Here is a 12,098-nt window from a genome sequence, read left to right as displayed (position 1 = left end):
ACTCAAACAACTGATTCCAGTGTGATCTATATATATCAATAAAATTAGCACTGCAATTATTTTATTATTAAAAATTTCATGTGGCTTTGAATGGTTATATTTAGTTTGTTTCGATTTTCAAGAATATTTTATTAGTTGTTTTTATGATCGTATGCCAAAATGTGCCATCAATATAATACTAATAAAGTCTCGATAAAAATTTCTTCCTTTATTACCAAGATTAATTTTCCTTCAAAATAAATCAAAATAGATCAAGAGAGCTCAACTTACCAAAAGATTGTGATTCCTTATCACCGTGCTCTAAAAATCCACATAAAATGCAGTTGAATAAAACAAATATCCAAAGTAAAAAACCAAACACAATTTTTCACAGCACTCCAAACTTTTCATGCACGAGACACTGAATGACAAATTTAATCCCGACTCGTAAAGCATGGAGAGAAAAGCATTGCGCGTTTTGAACTGGCCGCCACGTTCGTTTCGAACGTTGCTGCAACATAACAACAGACTCCCGCAATCCTCCACACGAGGGTTTAGGGTTGCCCCAGATCTGCCATACTAGAGGAGAAGGAAAAATGAATTCAGTTTCTCGCCAAGACCTGCGTCAAAATCGCCAAATCTTGATTATCTTCCTCGTCTGAAAACAAACACTAATTATCATACATTTAAAAATGGCAAAGAAAGAGATTGGAAAAGGCGAAAAGTTAGATAATTAAGTTAACATTTACGGAGTATATATTTGTATATTTTAATTTTGAAATAAGTTTTACAAAAATGGTGAACAATTCTTGATTTCTTTCACAACGGAATTTCTTTTGTTGTCTTGATTACTTTATACTTTATTTTAAGCAAATTTTTTTGAAAATTTATATATATTAATAAGATTCTGATAAGGATTTCTGACGCATGTCAATCACATGTAAGGGAAACACAGGGACCTTTTAAGAAAGAATGTGCTTACTGGACATTTTTACCCCTTCACGCCGAGCGTGTGAAAGTATCGGCGTTTAGCTGACTAACCAATTTTATAAAGCTTCTCTTGAATTAATTAAGTAGAGAAAGTGGAATTGGATCACGAAATAAGAGAATATTTTAGAATGAAGTTACTAGGGGCTAAATTAAGATAAAATCTTGGAAATTAATTAAGTTGAAATTAAAGTTTAAAAAATCATTACATATATATATATATATATATATATATATATATATATATATATATATATATATATATATATATATATATATATATATATATATATATATATATATATATATATATATATATATATATATATATTTAAAAATATAAATACAGAAAACGGAATCATCTAGGGTAGAAATTTTTTTGTATAATTTATGTGATATCTCAAATAATTATTCAATAAATGTTTCTCACGTTTATCATAAAATTCATTTATTAGTTTTATTTTTAAAAAGATTTAAATGATGTAAATAATTCTTTTTTCAATCAATAAATATATTTCTGGAAATATTATTGAGTCTAAATTTTATACAGTCCTTTAATCATATGTATCATATTCCATAAAATATTCTTAACATCCCGAGTGTTAAATTAAAAAAGAAAAAAGTTTCAATCCTCTGCAAACAAATCTGACCAAGTTATGAAGCTTTGAATATTATTATTTTAGGTCAATCAACAATTTTATTATTTTAGGTCAATCAATCTTAAATAAACTACGGGAGCTGATAATTATATTTTCTTCGAAATGGTCAAAATCGCGAGTTTTTATAAAATAAGGATATTTAAGTTTCATAACTCAACTCAATATTTGTCGTAAAAAGGGACTTTTTTATTAATGTCTCTAGAATATTTTATTTCATATGACTCGAGGTCGAGAATCTGTATAAAAATTTAAAAGTTCTGTAATTCACATTTATTGACAAAACTGCACAAAATATATTTGGTTACTTCATTTGAACCATTTTTGTTATTCGCTGTGTATAGTTATTACTGAAGATTTACAAATTGGCTGTTGGATTCCAATTTGAGAGAATATCCTATATGTCTTAAACCATGCTTGCCTTAAATAACGCAGAATTATTGAATTTAATATTATAGTTATTTTAAAAGATCATAGGAAGCTTTCTCTTGCATTTTTTTCGAGAAATTGTTATGTTTCATATTTATTTTATTTCATACGAATACGTACTAAAACGAGTACACTTTTCTAGATTTCTAGGTTTAGTTTGTAGTGAGCGTTAACTTAATCTTTTAAGTTGAGCTTTTGACAGCGTGGCAACATGTTTGATAAGAGCTTTTTTTTTCGTGCAAGCATATTCTGTTCATGTAGGTTGAGTTTTATTTTGTGTAAAAAATATCGTTTCACAATATCTTTTATTGGAAAAAAATTATACAGCAAAATAATACGTATCATTGAAATGATATATATATATATATATATATATATATATATATATATATATATATATATATATATATATATATATATTTGAATTTTAAGACGATGTTTTAAATAAATTTTTTGGTATAATACTCTTGAAAGTTACTGTTATAAAAATACCAAAATTAGGCTCCATTTTTAAATAATTAAAATTCTGATTAACAATTTTTTAAAAGTAGCTTCCCGTTCAAGTTTTCACTCTCTATATATGTGTAAAGTTTGGGAGCTCTAAGTTAAACGGTCTAGTCTGTAGAGAGCCAACACACATCAATCTTTATTACATGTAAAGATGATAATGCGCATCATTTTATTGTATTGTCAATAATCCTTTACTTAAAGAATATAGGTTTCTATAAAGTATAAATAGTAATTTGTGAAGGAATGTATACTTAGTTTTAAAATTAAGGCTTAAGAAATGAATAAGGATGTATACAATTAAATGGTGAAGGATTGTCTCATTTTTATAGTTAAATAAAACTCGAATACCATACTCTCTTCTTATTTAAATTATTTCAAAATATAAATAATTATTATTACATTTATATTTACATTTAACCTTCAAGTGAAACATAAAATTTTTTATCTTTGGAGTTTTTTTCATTTTCAAATTTCATTGTTAGATAAAACGTGATTTTTTTTTCAAATTCTGCAAAAAAAAGATTTTCTTTTCATTTTCCTTCATAGGAATTTCTTTATCAAATATCCATAAAAAAAGTGTCGGACATCTTAATTTTTTTTTTACTTTTATTGTGTATGAAAAATGGATTTATTACCTGAAGCTTAAAAGAATGATGATAATATCATAATCTTACACTAGAATTTCTTCACTAAAAGTCAATCTCAAAATTCGATTCCTTTCTCTCTAAATTTATATATTCATAAGGAAAAATTGGAGAAAAAAATTAAAGGAAATCGTCTACATCCTCGTATTTCAGCAACTTTATTTCACACACACTACATTTATAAGAAAACAAGACTGTCACTAAGCGAAGAATTTTCCTTTTTAATTCTTTGAAGTTTCATCCTTTTAAAAACGATCTCATTTCTTTATTAATTTCTAAAAGTGATTACAATCAACTGAAAGGTTGTGTATAAATATTTTCATTATAATTTTCTTTTTAAACAACAATTTCCCCCTCTTGCTAATTTTTAGCAACTTTAAAGGTATTTATTATAATAGTAAATGTGGCAAAATTGCTGTCAGAATGAAAATCTCATTGATTAAAAAAAAAAAAAGAAAGAGAAAAAACGGAATCTAAAATTTTGAAATTTTTAGTCATGCAAAATAAATAGCTACGTTTTTATGCATTGTATGAAAAATTGAGGATGAAATTACAAATTTAAAAGCTGGATTAAACTGCATATTTTAGGCATAATGTTTGTCTTAAAAATGCTGCATTTTTTTTTTTTACCTAATGGAATCGGTAATTAGTTATATTCCACCCTACAGGAAAATTCAGAGAATTTTCAAATTTGTTGAATTATTTTTAGATGTATTGTATAAGAAAAATATTTTCTCTCATATTATCACATAGTTTTTCTTAATTAATCAACGAGAAAGTAAAATGTAAGTAAAAAAGAAGATAAGCAAAAATAATAAAAGAAATTTGAAAAATGCACTCTGAGGGGAGAATCTAAGGATACACTTTTCAATTTTAAGACGAAGCCTTTTCCAAGTTCCGGTAAGTTCATAATTTTAAGCCCAAATATATACACCAGTTTCCATGATCTTTTTTCTGCGTTTTTATTATGGTTTAGAATAAATTTTCCTAAGTGGTGCTTTTGGCGGATTTCCTGTTTTTAGTTATTTTTATAACTTTCTTATTTTGCCGCTAGGAGCCCTGTAATCTCTTTCAATAAATTAAACATAGTCACTTTAGTATAAGTACATGTTGTTTTCCTGATTATATAAAACATTGTTTTCATTTTAACCCTTTCTAGGGCCGTGGGAAGTATGCTTCCCACCAAATTTATCAATCTTTGTATGAAATTGTGTAGGTTGGCATAAGTTCTGACAAATGTTTTTAGAAAGACAGAAACTTAGATGCTTCAGTTCTTTATCTTACACAAAATGATGTGTCTTGATTTGTTACTTAATTATTAATTAATCAAATTAAATTTATCTAATCAGTTAAATGAATCCCTTTTCTTACTCTAATTTCAAGCCTAAAAATATTTTAACATAATATGACTAGAAAAGAATGGCCCTTTAAAGGGTTAAAGGGCTTAAAATAATTTTACTGATCACCCTATATATTAATAAAATTGAAAAATAAAAGATAATCAAAAATGAGCTCAAACGTGAAGTTAAATAAATCTGTTTCCTAAACTAATAAATAATTTGCCTTTCTATTGGTATTTGCCATCCAAAAGGGAAATATTCGAAAATTAACTAGGGTTGATGCATTACTTTTTGAAGGAAATATCTTTTACAAACTGTAGAATTACTACTATTTCTTGGGCCAACTATACGTTAATAGCTAGGAACAAAAAAATTCTGAATAAAGATGTTAGATAAAGATTTAAAAGATAAGGATGTTAGATATCTAAAAGAAATCTTTTTCAAATGTAACTCTTTTTTGTTAATAAAACATTTCCATAAAACATTTAAGGGTTTTGTTTTTCCTCAGCACATAAAGGATTTCATCTGTTTGATTCGTTCTAAATTTAAATTCTATTTGCTCGCTTACACAGTTTCAATTATGATTAGATAGAATCGGAAATTAGTAAATATTTACATATTTAAAGTTTAGTAATCATTTTTTTTTTAATATTCAGAGGATTGGTTCAGTGTTTGTGTATAAGTATATTCTATAATAAACAAACCTACAATAAACCAGAACTTGTTTTAATCAGCTTGTAAATACATTACATAATAATAACAAAAATATTTCATAAGCACTCAATTTTGAAAATGAAGAAATCTCTGAATTTAATTTTCTCACAGTTAATTTACAAGGAAAATTAAAATTTAAAAAAATGAATAACTCGATCTCGCCAAAGTGCTTTAAGTCGCCAAATCTGTCAACAGTCAGTAACTTTCCTTGACTCAATTTGCAGCCAAGGTAACGGCCGGTTACCTGAGACACGCGTTGCTATCAGCTGGCGTGTATGCTTCCCCCTCTCTCGCATGTTCGATTGTTCGAAAAGTCTCCCTACTATTCCCCGTTTACACCCATCATTTACTCAAGAGATATCAGGAAGGACCGCTCATTTCCTTCTGCATCCAAAACGAATTTCCTTTCCAAACTTTAAGGCCAAAATGGAATATTAGAAATATTGATGAGCATTGGAAAAGCCGTTTGGAGAGTTAAATTGTATTTGCATGGCGTGAAAAGTGGCTGAAAGTTGCCAAAATTGGCTATTTGTATGTAGAATACATGTTCAGTTTGGAAGTTATTTTGTGAATTAAGGTTTGTAGAATGGTTGGGAGATTTTGATTTGATCATTTGGAATGAAAAAATCGTTTGTTAGAATTTTTTGCATGAATTCATGATGCTCGGTTGAAAACCATTTCATCTTTAAGTATTATTTATAATATTTTGAGTTAAATTAACCGTTATAAGTATTGATAATCTTTAAATTTAATTTCAATACAAAATTGTTACATCGCAAAAAATTTGAAAAAATACAAAAACGTTATTATTATTATTATTACAAATTAATAGAGTGCAGTATGTATAAGGAAAAATAAAATTTATTAGTAAAAATAGAATATGAAAACAAAGTTTTTGCCTTGGGACTTAAAATTTTTATTTCTGAAGTATTTATATTGGGTATAAAATCATTTTATGCAAAAAATTATACTTAAAAAATTGTCTCAAATATTTAACTATTTTTAATAATGTTTGAATTAAGCCTACTCAGACTTAAAGAGTTGTATTGTAAATAAAGAAAAGATACAAATTTTGTTCAGAATTGTTACAAAATAACATTGTTACATACAAAATTGTTACCAAAAAAAAAAAAAAAAAAACACGAAAAAATCCCATGGACCATTTTTTTCACTCATATATGGAAAACAAATATAATGTTTAAAGAAAAAGAAATAAAATATAAAGCTATGGAATAATTTATAAATAAAAAAACTATGGGATTTAAAAATAAAATATAAAACTATGGAAAAATAAATTTCTTTAATAAAAGTAACGTTTTAATAATAATGATAACATAATTTCAAGCAAAAAATGATGCATAAAAAATAGTCTGAAACAGTTCCCTTTTAAAAGAATTCGTCAACATAATTAAAAATTAGATTTTAATAGTTGAAATATTTGCAAGAACGATGAAAATATAGATGCTAATTCTTCCTAATCCTTTGTATAAATCATTTCCATCATATATGCTTTCAAAATTACAATCGGTTTAAACTGCAAACGAATTTTTTAAACAACTTGCATAAAATGATATATTTTCTATTTAAACCTGCTGTTGCCATTTGTTGCAAAGTTATATTTTATATTGCAAAGGCATCAAATTTTTCAAAATTGTTAATCCTTTAATCAATTACCTAGAATTAAAGGTCAAATTTTTTTAATCAATGTTATAAATACCTGTTATTCTTTTTTATGCAGCTGTGAAATCCTTAGAACTCTATATGAATTTTTTAAAAACTTTTTAAGTTTAATAATGCCATTTCATATCTGAGAGATGCGAGATTTAATTAAAAGTGTTAAAACGCAAATGCTATGGTAACCATTTACCATCTTATTTGGAACAGGAAAAACAAAATGTGATATTTTATGACGAACGTAAATTAATATTTAACGTTTTCATTCTAAAGAAATTGTATAACAGCAATAAACTAATGAAGAAGTAATACGTAAAATAATATTATTGGATTACTTCATGCCCTTATTAACAATAATGTTTGTTCGAAATATCTACAATTGGTAATGATTCAAAGTTATTTTTGATGTGTTGTGAAAATCGCTTTAAAAAAATTGACCAAAGTTTCAATTTTTGAGATGAAATTGACTTCCAAGATTCACTGCTAGAGAACGCTACAATCAGTATCAAATGCTGATACATGGGAATTTTATAATATGCAGACATTACTATCATAACCCTAACTCACTTCGTTCAATGTAGCTATAAACACTGAATAGACCATTTACACAGTGTCGAGTCAATCATAATTCTTGGAAACTTCTCCCTAAAAAAATAATCGTATCTTTACGAGTTATTGTTTTATCAACAACTATCACTTCTACTTCACATTCTTCGCATATTCTTTGTTTAATCCTATTGAGCTCTGATGAGCAAAAAAGTATCAAACAATGCGCTGGGCACCTCTATATCTTTCCGTAATGTCGGTTATCAGATATAGAGGTATAAAGGCTGAAAAAGAACTCCCATGTTCCCAAAGCTACTTACAATCCACTTACAAACAATCTATCAGCTGCTTCAGACGATTTGTCAGCACTCGCTATCGTTGATTTTTTTTTCCTAGTGAAATCAGTTTTCTTCTCCAGGAGTGTTGAGATATTCGATAAAAATCCTTGACGCTGAAACAAAGAGAGGAAAATTCTTTTTATCAGAGCGCTTGAATCAATCTTTCAATGATGTGATTGATTTTCGTTCCGTCTTTTGATATTTTAATCAGTAGTAATTCGATCAGTTATAATTCGATTTTAATCTGTAACAAATTAGTGTTCGGAATTTCATTCTAAAATGTTTGTAGAATGGAAATGATCTCTTCTAATTATTTTAACGTAATTTTACAAACAGATGTATAGAATTAAAAGAAACAATCCCGACTTTTAACACTTTAATCTGACTTTAAAATATTCCAGCTTTAACCCCCATTTTTTTTATAAAAATGTCCAAGATTTGTCTTTTTTTTTTTTTTTTTTCTTTTTTTTTTTGTAGAGTGCTCTAGATTTATCTCAGTTTTTGTTCAAACATCCCAAATAATCCCGAATATAAATATTGGATTGGCAACTAAATAATAGCAGATTTTAAATAAGAATAAAATTCATTTTTAAAAAATTTTAAACCCATTTTCATTAAATTAGATATTGTCCATATTTGTTGATGAACTTTCACCGTCTTTCAAGTTCTACCCATATTCATAAAATTTTGATTTTTATCAATAAAAAATTGAATTAAATGATATTTTACATAATCAAGTCATTAAAAATGTTAACTCTTTAAGGAGTTCTGCATTCAATGGAATAAATGGGAATTTGAAGGCGCAAATTCTGGGCCACATGATGGGTGTGATAACATATCCCCCCTTAAATCCAGTAATATTTGAAGAGTGACTAAAGACGTGTGTGACTTTGAATTATCACGTTGGAAAACAATATCCTTACTATTTGCCGATTCTGGTTGCTTTTCTTGATTTGCGTTTCGCAGTTTGTGAGTTGTAGAGCACAGACGCTTTCAATGACTGTTTGGTTTCTTTCTAAAAACTAAAAACGCAGAAATCTTTTATAATCCTCCAAAACTGGCAACATAATCCTTTTTTTTATGAATCTTCAGCTTTTGAGCTATCTGGATTAGTTTATCCTGCTTCATCCACCGTCTTTCCCCCTCCCCTTTTTTTTCTCCCCACTGTCCTCTTTTAGCCGTCAGTAATCGATCACCTCAAAAATGACTTAATTTCGTTATGTTTTACAAGCGAATTATAAAGAGTGTCCCAAAACTAAAGCAAGAATGTAATTTGCCCCCATTTGTGCATTAAAGAGTTGGCAACTCTATTAAAATACCATTTAACAGCTGATAGTTTAGGGTTAGTAAAAATGGAGTGTTACACGATAGAACAAACTAAATTAAAAACACAGGTTTTTTTTCTTCCTTTAAATTGCTATATTTTTATTGAATCGTAAAGTACGCAGTATAGAATGTATGGAATAACAGATAGGGCAAATGACCTCCACGACTTTGCTGGCACATATGCACACTTTAGTCGAAATTTTCTATAACCATTTGGCATAAATGTGGCTGAATTTTGTTCACGCAGCGTTGAATTTTCTCCTTCAATACTCGCGTGCTTGTGAGCTTGTTGGCATATATCTTTAACTTCAAATAACCCCAAAAAAAAGAAATCCAATGGTGTTAAATCACACGATCTAGGGAGCCAATTCTCAAATATTCGAACTGGGGCCACCAGACTTTCATTATTTTTGAATTATTGCTAAACAATGAAAACACGTTGTTCTACCATGTAACGCTCTCTTTTTAATAACCCTAAACTATCAGCTGTTCAAATGGCTTTTTTAATACAGTTGCCAACAGTTTACTGGACCAATAGGACATATTCAAATCATGTTTTAATTTTGGGACACCCTTTTTATTCTAAAGCGTTGCATCAAAAGAATTTCCGTAAACAGATAAGGGACCTATAAATTTTCTTAACATAGGCAGACTGTTATATTTTATCTAATTTTTGACGCATGCATGCGATGCACTGAACTTCCCTACAATCTCACATGCGCTGCGATAATCTGAATTGTTATGACTGTGCTGATGTTGTTGATACTTAAGGATGCACATGCCTGCTGACGAAGTAAGCGATTTAAGCGGAGTTTGTGCAACAGCTTCTGAGGGTAAAGGCCTCTAAGCAGCCGAGGGTAGAAGTCTGACTTATAGCTCATATTAAGATGAGCCTACAATCGCTTGCACAACCCTTTTTTGAAAGGAGGCTCTTTCACACACCTCACAGATAGAACACAGGGTAAAGAACCACCATGCCCGAACCAGCACTCGAACGCGGGACGCCCAGATCACGGGGAAAACGCGCTACCCCTAGGCCAGGATGCCGGCTGATACGACTGTTATCAATTTTAACAGAACTGTGCATTTTTGAGTGAATACACGCCAGAACAAAATTTGGCAAAATAATTTTGGTACTGCTTTTCTTCCGAAGTTTTATTTCTATAAACGGCATATAATTTCTTTCATGCTTGCGATTCATTCTCGCCTTTTTGAAAATAATACAGTAAAATATATTTGAAATGCTCCCTATTTCTTCCATTTTTAAATTGAGATTAAAAAAAGAAACTAAATAACTAATCGATATAATTTTTTATTAATTAAAGATGGAAGTCCAAACAAGAAAACAATATACAAACCATAAGCATTTTGAACCCGTTATAAAGAAAGCATAAAAGAAAAGAATGCTGAAACCGTCTATTCACGAAATACACAATCATTTAATTGCCTGTACTAATAAAAAATTTTTAAAAATGACGTTAAATTATAAATTTTACTTGGAATGTCCTCATAAAAATATTTTTTAAAAGTTAATTAAGTAGAAAATAAATTTTGAAAAGCTTACATTCTCAATTTTTAAAGCATCATTAATGTGTTTCAGTGGATAATATTGTGATTTCAAATCCATTCTGTTTATCAGTAAGTTTTGCTGTAGACATTTGCTGTTATTAGAGTCAACAACAAACTGACTAGATGTCCCTTATTTGCGAAAGAATTCAAAGTTTTGATTCTTTGAACAAAACTGGTATATCCCCCCCTCTCCTCATATCGATTAATCGGGGTTAATCAGTGACAAGCGATTAATGTGCAACTACCAGAAAAACCAAATATTATTTTGGGCGTTAACTGCGATTCATAAGAAACATTTTGGTTAAGTTCGAAGTGAGTTAATCCTAACAGCGAGACAAACAAATAAAAAAAATTAAACTAATTTTTATTTGGAATGTTAAATTTATCAATCAGATTTATCAAAATTACATTCAAAAATCATTATTTTTTATCGGGGGTATTCACACTATTAAAAGTAAGAGGCGATATATACTATTAGAAGACATTAGAAGGAGGTGTTAATCAACTGAATGAATAATAATTTCCCGGTAAAGATACGAGCCGCACCCAAAAATTACTGCGAAATGATTATTTGTATATGCACAAAAACCCATTAACACCTTCCATAATATGATTAATAATGGGTAGCAATGATCATTTCATTAACTATTAATCTTAGAATCAGGTGCAGTAATCTGTAATAAGATTTAACAAAACCAGTCTTTACTAAGCCTTTGAATGAAAACTTGAGTTCGTTAACTTATACAAATTTCATCCTAAACGGAAATATCTAGTCAATGAATAAGTTATTTAATTCATTACACTTTAAAATCTGACTTATTTTTAATATTATTCCGATGGCCTTAGTCCAAATTCTCTAAACCAGCTGATCCTAATCAATTAGCTGTGAATGGCCATTTCATATTTTTTAGGTGCATACATTTGAAATATTAAGTGCAGTTACATATAAAATTTGGAGCCAAATCTGTCAAAGGATTATCTTTCTATATTTTCACTCATAAAAATACGATAATTAAAAAAACTCAGTAACTTAAAATATGAAATTCGGTATGTAATTTTGTGGCTACATTTGTAATGTCAAAAAATTACTGTCAAATTTTACTTTGATTTCTGTCGTTATGGAAAAAAAAAGCGTCCAAAATACGCATTCGGTGTTCCGGTGTTTGTATATTAATCGAATTACAGCAATTAATCATCAAAGATCCCATGCTAATAAGTTAGTTTGTGTAACCAATGATATAAGGTTAATAATGCATAAACACATTTATTAGAGAATACACAACAAAGTTTTTCGTGAGACCACTCCTGTTAGTTTAAAAAAATATGTTCTGATATTTTTATATAAACAAATAACATTATAGGGGTTGTAAAGAATGAAATGTCAAG

At 28.4% G+C, this 12,098-nt stretch overlaps 1 protein-coding gene across 1 annotated transcript in view; it reads right to left on the bottom strand.

Moving 5' to 3' along the window:
• Positions 1 to 474, bottom strand: part of LOC129987877 (rap guanine nucleotide exchange factor 2-like) — a 475,413-nt gene extending 474,939 nt beyond the window's left edge. The window contains exon 1 of the mRNA XM_056095850.1: positions 271 to 474. The gene's annotated coding sequence lies outside the window, so the exon portion shown is untranslated. The remainder of the gene's footprint in view (positions 1 to 270) is intronic.
• Positions 475 to 12,098: the final 11,624 nt, after the last annotated feature.

The sequence above is a fragment of the Argiope bruennichi genome, chromosome 10, assembly GCF_947563725.1.
Source record: "Argiope bruennichi chromosome 10, qqArgBrue1.1, whole genome shotgun sequence".
NCBI lineage: Eukaryota > Metazoa > Arthropoda > Arachnida > Araneae > Araneidae > Argiope > Argiope bruennichi.
This window is presented reverse-complemented; position numbering and strand designations above follow the sequence as displayed.